The sequence below is a fragment of the Aulonocara sp. 'chitande type north' Nkhata Bay genome, linkage group LG5 (genome assembly GCF_057382095.1).
Source record: "Aulonocara sp. 'chitande type north' Nkhata Bay isolate Kocher_YH1m ecotype deep benthic linkage group LG5, A_spYH_male_GT1.1, whole genome shotgun sequence".
NCBI classification, from domain to species: Eukaryota; Metazoa; Chordata; class Actinopteri; order Cichliformes; family Cichlidae; genus Aulonocara; species Aulonocara sp. 'chitande type north' Nkhata Bay.
Genome location: NC_141348.1, coordinates 13733466 through 13747847, shown reverse-complemented (window position 1 = coordinate 13747847; position 14382 = coordinate 13733466).

The following is a 14382-nucleotide window of genomic DNA, read 5'->3' as shown; positions in this document are numbered from 1 at the left end:
GACTCTGTGGTGGCATCCGTCATTTTTTACAGTGTTGTATGTTGGAGCAGCAGTTTATCGGCAGCTGAGAGGAAGAGGTTGGATAAACTCATCAGGAAGGCCAGCTCTGTTCTGGGATGCACCCTGGACCCAGTGCAGGTGGTGGGAGACAGAAGGACTGTGGCCAAAATAACATCTCTGATGGACAGAGTCTCCCACCCCATGCATGTAAATGTTGCTGAACTGCAGAGCTCCTTCAGTGGCAGACTGCTGCATCCTCGATGCATGAAGGAGTGTTTCTGCAGGTCCTTCCTCCCTGCAGCTGTCAGACTGTACAATCAAAACTGCTCCCAACAATCATAGATGTTTACATCTGCGCTGTAAATGCAATAATTTAATCAACCGATTCGCACTACAACCTGGTTTGCCTCTTATCTGTAGTTTATTTTATTTTATTTAATAACTGTACAGTACTCTGTTTATAGTAACCATTATCCTTAATGTAAATATGTAAGAAAAATTGTGTATGTTTCTATTCTGTGTACTGTTTGTTGTTTGTTTCTGGCTGCTGTTACAACCAAATTTCCCCTTGTGGGAGAATTAAAGGATTATTCTATTCTCTATTCTATTCTATTCTATTCTATTCTATTAACACCTTAACATACTCTCCTAAGTGTCAGGCAGGGTCTCCGTGAGTGCGATTTTTAGTGGCTGGCTCACCTTTCTATCTTGGTTGGGATCCTCAACACGTTTAATGCTTTGAAGAAAAAAACTGTGATTCCTGCATTTCTTCACCTTCTTTTCCTGCAACAAGTGAATGTGCTCATCCACTTAATTTTCAAAGCCCTGGTTCTTTGCGATCTTCGGTTTGTAAAAGCTGTCTCTGCCTTTAAACAGTTTCACTGGAACATAGCAAACGGTGGATTCTTTGACTGTGATGAGATCTGGCTTCACAGTATTACAGTAGTGTGGGCGTAACCTAGAGGGGTCAGTACTGAGACAGTTTGAGCCTTTAAATGTCAGCTCCAAGACTTTCATTTCTGGAGACAAGTCTGTGGTCTCCCCGTAAAAGTCAGAAAGAAATTGAACACCAGTGCATGCTCAGAAACCTTAAAAATGACACTGAGGCTGGCACGGCTGCCACATACACGATGACGTTAAAAGCTACATGTGTTTTGTGTATGTTGTATTAATGACTTGTCACTGAAACTGGTTTATTAACCTGCAATGTCCCCCTACAAATGAAGGCTTTTGTCTTTTTATGGCCCGTTTAAATTTTTTCTTCTAAGTGATGGATGCAAATAACGAACTCAGCAGCCGAGGAGACACGTACACGTTATTACTTGACAGACACTCGTTGAGCAGAAAGTGGTGCAGAGAAGAATGATGAAGGCTGAGCTTGAGCTGAATTCATTTTCTGCTGCTCCTCACATCACCCTTTAATGGCAAGCTTACGCTTTCTTTTTGCACCACAGTTTTTGTTTTTGACGTGGACTAAAACCATCTACTTCTATTCGTCTCTGAGAGCGGCTGCACACTGACTGAAAAAAGGAGGAGCTGCTCAACATCTGGAGTCTGTGAAATGAACGACTACAGAATAATCTGACCTATGAGCTTGTGGTAAACAAGCAGCAAGAATTAATAGTTTTATTTTTCTGCAGCAATTATAACTACAACACGAGACAAAAGAAGATAAATGTGTATTTATATTGCTGTTTATATTTAAGAGCAATAGGTCAAATTAACTTCCCTCGTCACCCCCAAAAGGTCTGAGGTCTTCACTAACGTCCTGGATGTAACTGAGGCCTTAAAAAACAATCAGAAAAATATGTCACTACACAATCGATCAAGCCCTCTTTGAAAGCACTGCAGTTCAGTTTATACACTCTCACTGAGAGTCGGGCTCAGTGCTGCTATGAATTAGAGCTATATGTCACCCACAATGGGTCAAGAAATGGGGGAAAAAAGAACGTTAGGTTTTTGTCCAATGGCTCTAAAAAGCTGTGCGGACGAACTAAAACTAATGTCAAATCACTGGTCATAGTGAGACATCAAAATAAAAAATAAAAATAAAGGATCATCGAAACTAAAACATTATCCTTACCACAGATAAACTCACTCATGCCAGAATAAGGCTGTGAGCCGCCGACTTTCCACAGGTGAGAACTCCTTTTCATGGATGATTTTGCAATAGATCACTGACACAACAGTGTTTTCCAACACTGTGGCTGTGGAGAACATTTTCCTTTTGATTTTTCCTGTTATAAAAATCCCAGCTGTTAGTTATAATATAAACAGTTAGAGCGTCACTGAAAGGACAATAATAGTCTGACAGCATAACTGACAGCAGACCACAATAACTGAGGCAGCTGAATGACATTCAAACACTGTCACTGTAATTATTTGATGCTGTGTTTGTTTCTCTGTGACAGTCTTAAATGTAAAAAACGGACTCACATGTTAACTCACGAATCAAATATGAATTTGACAGTCTGTGGACCAGTGAACCACATCACAAGAGTCGCCTGAAGGAGCTTTATATTATAAGGTAACGACCCTACAGTAATAAAGAGAAAACCCAACAATCAGACAACCTTCTATGAACAAGCACTTGGTGAAAGTAGAAAGAAAAAACATCATTTTAACAGGAAGAAACTTTAATTAGAAAAATAAGCTCAGTGCGAGAGAAGCCCCCAGCAGCCTACACCTCTTGCAGTGTAACTAAGGGAGGATTTGAATTTTAAATAGTTTTATATCTTATATAAAATTAAAATCTGATCCCGGAAAAGAACCCGAATCCCTCAGATGTGGAGCATATGCAGCAGGATGGCCGAGTGCCCCGTACACCCAGTACTAGAACCAGTGAAGCTGCTCAGAGACCCACAGCAGATCAGACATTTTGTTCATTTTGAACAGCAGATGGCAGCGTGTTGCTGAGTATGAAGATCCTCTGACTTTAGCGGTAAAGCTGTTAAGAGGAGAGAAGATCAAGAGAAATGAAAATGAATCAACAAAAATCATCCGAGGCTGCTGTGATGACCAGTGTTGTGCTTAAAGGAGGACAGCAGAAGGTTTTCACACCTCAAAATGAGTCGTGACAGTCTGACGTTTGGGAATGTCAGCGCTACACAAATATGCACAACAGACACAAGGAGGGTTGTTTTAGTGCAAACCTCAGATACTAAAGCTTTTATGTGATCATTCAGATTGTTTTAGAAGAAACAATGAGTCTTTGTCTCAGACTTCTTTTTATGACCATCCATTCAAAAGGCACTAAAAAAACGAAAAACTGAAGCGATGGTGAAAAGTGCATCCTAACGTGAAGCCGAGTCCTGTTTAAGCAACTGAAAGCTGCTGATTTTTGTTTCCACCCCTAAACCCTTTAAATCTGTTTTTCCCTTGAAGGAAGAATCTGTGCTGCACTGATGTTTAAAACAACCTCATACAAAAGTAGAATGTGCTTCTTCTTCTTCTCCATCCCTCAGGTCTTTTCACCCCTTTATTAACCACTAATCAACAACACATCAGTCACTATTACTGCATTTTATAAAATTTCTTTGAGTGCACAAAAAAATCTCCAGATTTCTCAGATCGCCTTTTTGATTTTAGTCCCTGATTTATTTTTAAAGAGTTAAACACTTGAAGATGATCAACATGATCTTCTAGAACTCAATAGACTTTCATTTGGTTTTGCTGTCTCCTTCTTTACTCCTCTGGTTTGTTGAGTTTCTTTTCAGTTTCTTTCTTGTTTATAATGCACGTGGATCTCGTCATCAGTCACATGGCTGATCCCTCAGCGTGGCTACACAGAGGAAGAGGTTGGTCTTTGTCTTGGTCACAGTGGTGATGTAGTAGCGGTCTCCTCTGTATGACACCTGTGGCTCTGCAGCAGGACGGAGGCGTCCATCACTGTCCTGTCCTCACACTACAGCAGCGATCTGTCCTCTGTGGTGATCAGGATCCTAACAGGAGGCTTTGGAGCAGATCTGTAATCGCGACTTTCCTTCATTCAGTCTCCTCTTTCTATAAAGTTATTATTGTTGAATTGTAGTATTCAGGTCAGTATTTTTGTTGTTGTTGTTTTTTATAAGTAACATGTAAGCATGTTCAACAAACTGAGTCCTATCATAAACTTTGAGTTGATTAACTTTGAGATCAGCAACTGTGATTGGCTGCTCTGGAACCGATATCTCAGAGTTCAATCAGCTCTGAGTTTGTTTGGCTGAGTTGAGTGCATGTGTGCGTTGAGCAACAAAACCATCATCAATGGAGCTTTAATATGAGGATTCCCCGTGGCAATAGGTAAATAAAGAACAGAGACTCCAATTTAATCCAATGAACCAAGGCAGAACTGCCCCAGGTGTTATGGGCATTCAGAATTTGATTTGGGATTGACTCCAGGTTAAAGACATTTCCTACCACCCACCTCACCACAGCCCAAATTAACTACAGTGGGGCAAAAAAGTATTTAGTCAGCCACCGATTGTACAAGTTCCCCCACTTAAAATGATGACAGAGGTCAGTAATTTGCACCAGAGGTACACTTCAACTGTGAGAGACAGAATGTGAAAAAAAAATCCATGAATTCACATGGTAGGATTTGTAAAGAATTTATTCGTAAATCAGGGTGGAAAATAAGTATTTGGTCACCTCAAACAAGGAAAATCTCTGGCTCTCACAGACCTGTAACGTCTTCTGTAAGAAGCTTTTCTGTCCCCCACTCGTTACCTGTATGAATGGCACCTGTTTGAACTCATCATCTGTATAAAAGACACCTGTCCACAGCCTCAAACAGTCAGACTCCAAACTCCGCCATGGCCAAGACCAAAGAGCTTTCGAAGGACATCAGGAAAAGTATTGTAGACCTGCACCAGACTGGGAAGAGTGAATCTACAATAGGCAAGCAGCTTGGTGTGAAAAAATCAACTGTGGGAGCAATCATCAGAAAATGGAAGACATACAAGACCACTGATAATCTCCCTCGATCTGGGGCTCCACGCAAGATCTCATCCCGTGGGGTCAAAATGATCATGAGAACGGTGAGCAAAGATCCCAGAACCACACGGGGGGACCTGGTGAATGACCTGCAGAGAGCTGGGACCAAAGTAACAAAGGTTACCATCAGTAACACACTACAACGGCAGGGAATCAAATCCCGCAGTGCCAGACGTGTTCCGCTGCTGAAGCCAGTGCATGTCCAGGCCCGTCTGAAGTAGGGCTGCCACAAACGATTATTTTGATAGTCGACTAGTCACCGATTATTTTTGCGATTAGTCGACTAATCAGATCATCATCCATTGGACGCAAAACTACAGCTTATTGCACCAGCAGCATCTGCTCTTATATAACTATCATTAGCTTACAGCTTTAAGTGTTTAAGGTCTGTGCTAACTAAAAATAAAGACAAGATGATAGTTTATTAAATTTTAATGAAATTTGCGGATTGTTTCGGTGAAGTTTAATAAACTCCTTGCTATCTAAAATATAACAGGACACTGGAGTATATTCTGGAGCATCTCACACTTCTGATAATCAGCTGTCTGCTTGACGTTTATTCAGCTGTGTAAAAACTATAACTTTAATCTCAGACAAACTGATTTACTCAGGAACAAATAAAATACAAAAAAAAAAAGCCAAACAATAACATTTTAAGTTATCTAAGTGACTCATATATATTTAACCTGAGTAGCGAAAGACGGCGGTGGGTTTGAAAACGATTTGCGGGGAGTCCGGTGTTCTCACGGCGCTAGTGAGCCTAGCCCCCGGCTCGCTAACGAGCTAGTGGGTAACAGATGTCTCCGAAAACGTCGGAGCGCTTTTGAAAATATGTGGTGTCCTGATAAACTGAGCAGATATTTGAGGTTTACACAGCTACATTCTCGCCTGAAAATATGTTAAACGTTTATTTTGTGACCCAGAAAGAATAATAAGAGTAACATTAAAACTAACCAGCTGCCGCCATTGTTGGAAACTGCGCTGGGCCGCGCTATGAATTCTGGGACACAGCTGCTTCTTCTTCTTCTTCGGGGTTTAACGGTAGCTGACATCCTTGTACATGCAATGCTGCCATCTTCTGTTTCAGTCCGTTATTACACTCTTAAATCCTGCCACTTATTCCTGCGTCTTTTGTGATCTTACAAAGCTTCAAACGACGCGTCGACTATTAAATCAGTCGTCGACGATTTTGATAGTCGACGTAATCGTGACTAGTCGACAAATCGTGGCAGCCCTAGTCTGAAGTTTGCCAGAGAGCACATGGATGATACAGCAGAGGATTGGGAGAATGTCATGTGGTCAGATGAAACCAAAGTAGGACTTTTTGGTATAAACTCAACTCGTCGTGTTTGGAGGAAGAAGAATACTGAGTTGCATCCCAAGAACACCATACCTACTGTGAAGCATGGGGGTGGAAACATCATGCTATGGGGCTGTTTTTCTGCCAAGGGGACAGGACGACTGATCCGTGTTAAGGACAGAATGAATGGGGCCATGTATCGTGAGATTTTCAGCCAAAACCTCCTTCCATCAGTGAGAACTTTGAAGATGAAACGAGGCTGGGTCTTCCAACATGACAATGATCCAAAACACACCGCCCGGGCAACAAAGGAGTGGCTCCGTAAGAAGCATTTGAAAGTCCTGGAGTGGCCTAGCCAGTCTCCAGACCTCAACCCCATAGAAAATCTGTGGCGGGAGTTGAAAGTCTGTGTTGCTCGGCGACAGCCCCAAAACATCACTGCTCTCGAGAAGATCTGCATGGAGGAATGGTCCAAAATACCAGCTACTGTGTGTGCAAACCTGGTAAAGACCTATAGTAAACGTTTGACCTCTGTTATTGCCAACAAAGGTTATGTTACAAAGTATTGAGTTGTATTTTTGTTATTGACCAATGGATTAAAAAACCCATGTCATATTAAATACTAATAAATACTAATGAATGCTAAAAGTATCTGACAGGCTGGTCCATATTCATCTGGCAGGAAAAACTCACCTGTGGTTGTTGGTGTTCCAAAATATTTTAACAGTGCTCCTAAAGGTTGATGGAGTTTAATTTAGGTCAGAATAAGCAAAACAACAACATCCAGAACAGGTCTTACCAAATATAACGGCAAAAACTCCAAAAAGTAATTCAGAGCCATGAAGTACAAGTTTTGTTTCATAATGAGACGATGCTTGTCACAAAGCAATGGGATATAATTCAGCCTGGGACCAGGATAAGGTGAGGATCCAGGAATATCCCTTACATGTTACTAGCATAGTCCCCCAGTTCGGAAAAAATCTAATTACATTTGCAGAAAAAAGTAAACTAACTAGTGACGGGTTATCTTTAGAGTGAAACTTGCTATAACTGATATTCTAATAAGTGAAAGGCTTAGAAACATGATTAAAACATGAAGAGCACATATGGTTACTTGGCTGTTAACTGATTAGCGAGCTAAAGCCAAGTTACCAATAGTGACGCCTGTGATTTTTTACAATGTACAACTGAAGCTCACCATACACTTACTCATATGAAGGCTCGTTTGATGCTTCTGTTTTGCTAACATCATTGTCACAGTAAATATTTCAGTATAACTAAGATGAAACATTTAAAACAAAGAATACAGATTCTTTCATGACAAAATTAGCAACACAAAAACATGGGAAATAGCAGGATCTGAACTGGTTGTGTACCCAGGGGTGGGCAGCACAACCTCAAAATTAGGACAAAATCAGGACATTTCAAGAAAATTTGCAGTAATGATATTTTCATTATTAAAAAAAAACATAACATTATATCGATGCTTGCAGGCAGCATCATTTTTAAGCATAAGTAAATTACTAACATTTCCCATCCTTCTTTTCCAATAACTTACCGTCACTGATGACAGACTACCTCATTTAAAGTGTGAAACAAGGTGCCAGCAGCAGCATTATGGTGGAACAAGCAGTTAGACAGAATAAGTTAAATGTAAGCAGAAAAGTAGCCAATGAAGTGTTTCCCCTGGAAACTTTAAGTATAGAACAACTCCTAACACGTTATAGAGTTCGTTTATTATTAAGAGTAATTAAGAAGTAATAAAGTGAATAATAAAGTAATAACCTCGTAACTTGTCAGGAGATTGCCACATAAGTGTGGAAACTCAACCATCAAAGCCAGTGGAGTTCTTTTTGATTGTTATCTTATATCCGTGTCTTGTATCAAAGCTAATTGAAGCCATTCCATCAAAGTGTAAATGCTGGTGCTGTGTTTTTGTAGATCGTCTACTCAAACTCTTTGACCCAACAAGAAATCTGAAGCTAGAATCCAGCCAGAAGTTTAAAACTGCATTAATTAGCGACCAGTCTGGCTTCTTTTCACTAATTATCAGTAAAACAAGAGCGAAATTTGTAGAAACTTTGCTGTCTGAGCTTATTAAACCATATAAACCAGTGTCCCCTCATTGATTACTTGATGCTGGTCTCTTGGTCATCTACCATGCTTTGTATGTCTTGAATGGCCTCTTCCTCTTCTAACTAACATGCATAAAGGAAAGAGAGAATCTGTCATGGCTACATCTTTGCAGTCGATCAGAACCAGCTTTGATCACCAGATGTGTAGACATGCACAGCTGTATTCATCCTTTAATTGCAATACCTAACTGCATTTTCCCATTTCTGAACAGTTAAAGAGTTGTTGTTATTTTATACTTTTCTTTCCACTCTTGCTTCCAAGCCTTGTTGAAAGTTTTTATATCCATATGTCTCTCAAACATTTAGTACATTTTAATCAGATTTTCAGAAATGGATTCTTCATTACTGCTTGATTCTTTTTTATTTGTACGTCTTTGCACCAACTTTTTAATACATATTGAATAATGACTCAGATTAATTCACACTATTGTTAATTAAACTCAGGGGTTGATGTGGAATTTGGTAGATTGGGAAACACTAAGATCTAGTGTAGCAGTGCAGAGGGAGACATGGAAATTACAAAATAATTTGCACTGATATTTCTTTATCTTTTTTGGGGGGGGCATTGCAGCGATCAGCTGACCTATGCTTTATCTGAGATGACTGCTCTCTATAGTTTAAGACAAATGGATTTTAATTACAGCAGCTAGTATTCAATCCTTGGTCAGTGTACATGTGGGATTCAACAAATGATACAAAAGAGCATCATCAGCTTAAAATCAAATTGACTTGTATCCTTGACCGTGACTGTGTATACAATTATTAAAGATTAAAGATTTGGGTACATCAGCTGATAAAAGGAATTCAATCCCATTTCCAGCAACCAATAAAGTGAATAAAGTCAACATGTCCAAGGGTAATGCTAATTCAATTTTACGTCTTTTCTTCTAGACCTTTCTTCCAGGCAGATTGTACTGAATTGATTTAAAAGGTTTAACAGTCTGCTGGAAGTATTCTGCCCAAAAGGTTATGTAGGAAAGACTGTAAAATGTCCTCTGCTTTTCCACAATCACTAATGCCGAGCCCAGCATTAGTGTGCAGAGTACAAATATGGGAAAAACTCCCTTCAGCACTAAGTAAAAACTGCTAACTTAATAACGGAAGTAGCTGCATATAAAGTATGCAGAACAGGACAGAAAAATAAATTCTCTACTGGCATAAATAGACAGAGAAGAAGCACACTGCTATTACGCTCAGCCTCGACCTTTCCACATAATCATTTTTGTTAGCTTTTCCTTCTGGGTAATTGTATTGTCTCAGTAACAATAGTTAATATGTAATATTATATTATATTTTTAAAATACAAAATTGTTTTTGATGTGATTTTTCTGGCTTGCGCCAACATTTATTCATATATATATATATATATATATATATATATTAGGGGTGCAACGATACACAAAATTCACGGTTCGGTTCGGTTCGATACTTTGGTGTCACGGTTTGATATTTTTTCGATACAAAATAAAATGTTCATGCCTTTTTAATTTGTCATTTATTAAAATTATAAATATATATTTTAACTCAAAAGTACAGTTTTTAAATTTAACCGTAACCCTTGTGCGTGTTTTTTATTTTGACAGCGAATGCGCACCTGCAGACCACTTATGTGCAGCCCTGGTTATATAGCTCGTCATATTGCAGCCACAGAAATTCTTTTGTCCATGAAACCATAAAGCTGCACTTTCTTTTTGCCTTATAGTCTGATTTGTCATAACTTTTCCGTTTTGCGGTAAGCTTTTCTTTGGCTGTCACTTCTTCACCCTGACCTGTCTTATTTGTCTCAGCAGAACTGAAATATATATCCTGCTGCTTTTACACACGCACTCACATAAGCTCAGCGATTCTCTGCGCGATCAACCTCTCACGTTTAAGCTTGCTGCGGGAGATTTCACTTGTCATGTTTGCGTAGTAAGCTAACGATTAATAAGACAATGTCAGAGGAATTGGTGCACAAATTATCATCACTCACAGATCAGTGCTGTCGCTCTCTATACACAGTTCGCGCGATTGCAAAGTGAAAGCAAAAAACAAGCGCAAATTCAAACGCGATTTCAATATGTCACATATTGACAGTGGCTCACCGATGCCAATGACATAATTACCCAGCTACATTTCTGAAAGAATGCAAAAGCATTGACATATATTTTTCCTTCCTACGATAGGGAAGAGATAGATTTTGGTAGCCCGACTGGAAAAATCTCTAGCCCCAGGACGTCGGGCTAGCGATTTTGCGAGCCCTGTATCTGATTGAGGAATCACTCATCTTTGGAAAAGAGAGTTTATTACAGAGAAATGGCTCTTTCCAAAATAAAAGCTATACTATCCGCTTCTTCTGGGCTATATTCTCAGCAGCATATTAAACATATCAGGTCCCCATAAGGAGAATCCTGTGCTAACGGCTGTCTAAATGACTCGGGTAAAGTTTGTAGCATGCATGCTTGTTGTTTTTGTCTTTGCACTAGGATGATGTCGGCGTAAATGTGCAGTCATATTCGTTGTGTTCCCACTAGTGCTTTCAGGTTAACCTCGTTAAAATGACCTTAACGCCACAACACGGCAAATCTCCGTTAACGAGCTACCCCTGATAGCCCCGTGCATGGGGCTAGACAGCCAACACGTTAACGAGCTAACTGCGCTAACACGCTAGCTCCCACCCATGTAATTGAGCATTGCATGGCACATCCAACATACTGTTTTACTTAATCCATGACTCGCTTACCTTCAGGGTCACACGTCACATGAAAACCAAAATAATTCCAAACGCCAGATCTGAATGAGGGTGGGGGAGGTTCAATTTGCCATGTTGCAAGGAGAGCTTAACTTCTGTCATGCTAGCTTGCCCTGCGCTCTTCCTTCTGACTATGCTGTCTGTGTGGAGCGCTCAGTGGATCTGCGCTCGACAGTGCAGCCTAGGCGGAGTAGTCGAACGCAGATTCACTGAGCGCTCAACACAGACAGCATCGTCAGAAGGAAAGTTGATAAAATAAATTACAAATGTTGTATTGTTCGATACATATGCGTACTGAACCGAAAGCACTGTATCGAACGGTTCAATATCGATACGAATATCGTTGCACCCCTAATAAATATATATATATATATATATATATATACACACACACACACACATATAACCTGCCATGTGTTTTCTGCTGTGTCTGGTGTTAATTAAGCTACAGTGAAGAATATTAATAATAAGTATCAGATTTCAATACAGTACATCTTATCACTCGATTCTAAAATTATTTTTTCCAATGTGTTTAGTTTTGCAAAGATAGGATTAACCTTCAAGAAACAAGAAAGAAGAAAAAGCATCAGGTCTGTGTATCTGTCTATATCATGTCAAATCCACTCACTCCACAAGCCACTGAGCTATTAAAGACTAGTACAGAAATTTGTACTTTTCTACAAAGGAAAGCACACTCTCAGCCATGTTAGTTTGCCTGGTGCTTTGAACATTAAAGTAGATACAGCAATGCAGGGTGAGTGTCGCAGGCAGATTGCTTTGAATCAAGCCCACTGTTGACATGAAAGACGAGCCAATTTTACATGTCTACTGACTCATCGACTGTGTGTGATCAGAAGCAGGAATGTTGATTGTAGAGCTCCGTCTGAGTATCTACCCACTGCAAATGTATGGTGTGCATTCAAAGCAATGGAAATTACATTTAAACAAGAGACAACAGCCATGCTAACAGCTTGTCAGGCTGGATGTAGATGCAACTGGGATTTCATCTAAATGCTAATGTCAGCGCGCTGCTACTCACAATAATAATGTTAACGTACTGATACTAAGCAGATATCCTTTCACCAGCTTATTAAGTTTGATTCTAAACAATTGACAATAAACGCAAACACATAAAACAAGTACATTAGGGGCTAATGGTATTTAGTCATTAGTAAGAATTAGACAAATTAAAATGTTGAGCTGATGACGATAATACTACAGTGCAGCACAAATCATCTTCTGTCATGAATCTCTGCTCGGCAGTTTACTGCGGTCCATGCAGTCAATGCTAATTGGAAGAAAAGCAAAGTCCATCAAAGCCATTACAGAGATAATCATCAGTGCTGGCTTGCCTTCATGAAATGAAAAAAAAAAAAAATCCACAGACCTAGCTATAATTGCTAAATGGTTTTAGCAATTATAGCTTTTGGATAAGATAATTGCTACCCAGGTTATGTTTCCTGTTACCCCATTTAAACTGGGAAAACAGCGACATAATTGTGATACACAGAAATAATGTTGGATATTTCTACTGAAAGAATAAATATCAGATACCAGCATGGGCTACAGTGGATCTAGTACTGTTCTTGGTGTCTTTGAAGAGCAGAAGTTAAGGTAATTTCTGTGGGAATAAAATTAGCAGGTGAATCAGAATATGAGGGCTGCAATTGTGGAATTATCTGTGAATTGCTTGAGGCAATCCAAAGCTGTTTGGTGTAAAGTCACGGACCATTTACCAAAGGTCCTAACACCATGTCTGTGCTGTGTATGGTTTGGCCTAGGCTATGCTGTATTTGATAAAATGCTGAAAAATAACCAACCAACCACTGCATGTACATACTATCACTGTTTAAGTTACTAAGGCGAGCCAGTGAGCAATCCAGCTTTCTTAGAAAATATGACACTAATGCATGTTGCATGTTGCATGTTTGTGCAAATATCAAATGTTCAGACGTGGTGGTCTACAGAAAATAACCAGCCCCAGTTTGGAACATGCATCAAAGGTAGGACCATAGCACTAATAAAAGGTAAGATGATTTTTTTTTGTTTGTTTGTTTGTTTTACAAAACTTGTAAACGTTTAAAAAAAAATAAGTTCCCTTGAATTGAAACAGTGTGGTAGGATACGGTAGTGTACGTGGGATTGGTGTGGGTTTAGAGCAAGAACTCTGCAAATGATGCTTAGTTTTTACCAAGAGGAACTTCTCAGAAACAATAAGCCACTGTTTTCTCACTGGATAATAGAGTTTGTTTTGGGGTTTTGTTTTGTTTTTTTGCAAAGTTCTCGGCTGACACTGAACCTGAAATTCTATCTTGCCGAGTATGGCGCGGTGACTCGATATCATCTGTAGTTTTTGATGGCAGTTAATGAGACAGTGGTGTTTTGTGTTCCAGTGCACATAACGACTACCTTAATTGTGTCTTTTATTGACTTTTAGGGTCTGAGCGTAGGCTGCTCACCAGCATAAAATTGTTGGCTTAAAAAGCCGTCCATCGATTTCCTCTGCCGGGTTGGGCTTGTTTCCATGCTTCCCTCTGTGTATCTGGACCAGGCAGACACAGCACTTGATGACAGCTTCATTAGTCAAGCTGACTTCATTAAAATTAATCTGTGGCTATGCATATCGTTCAGCTGAATTATTCATGCTGGGTTATTTACGGTTTTAGAGTTGAAAAATTAGGGCTTGTGAAAAGCTATCTGATGGTGTAAAAAGCTCATTTATGGTAAAGCTCAAACACAGTGCACTACAAGGTAAATGCTTTGCTATTAGAGATACAGCAGAAATATGCAAGCCTGGTCGACTGAGCTCTGTCCACAACATGACACTTCCGGAGACAAAGAAACTGACGTACTCTGTGTTTTCATTAGATTCGGGTTCAAGGATTGCTGACCTTAAAACCCCTAGCTCACAATCATAATCCTTCCTGTTATTGCCATAGCAACACTGCAGCATTTGTTAAGGCTATGTGTCAGTTTATGTTTAGGTCTTGTCACATGGCCTAGAGGAAAAGACAGATCTGTGAATTACGCATACATAACAATCAAATCTATGGCTTTGGGATTATGTCAGTCAGTATTGTCAGTTGTAAATGTAACGTGCGGTTGATGGTTTGTGAAACGTGTGTGAAACAGATAAATGCCAAATCATTTGAGACTTTCCAAAGCTACATGTACTGCTGTACTGCAAGACTGGCTAACAATGCTAACATTTCCTGTGTAAGCACTAACCAATGGACTCTAAC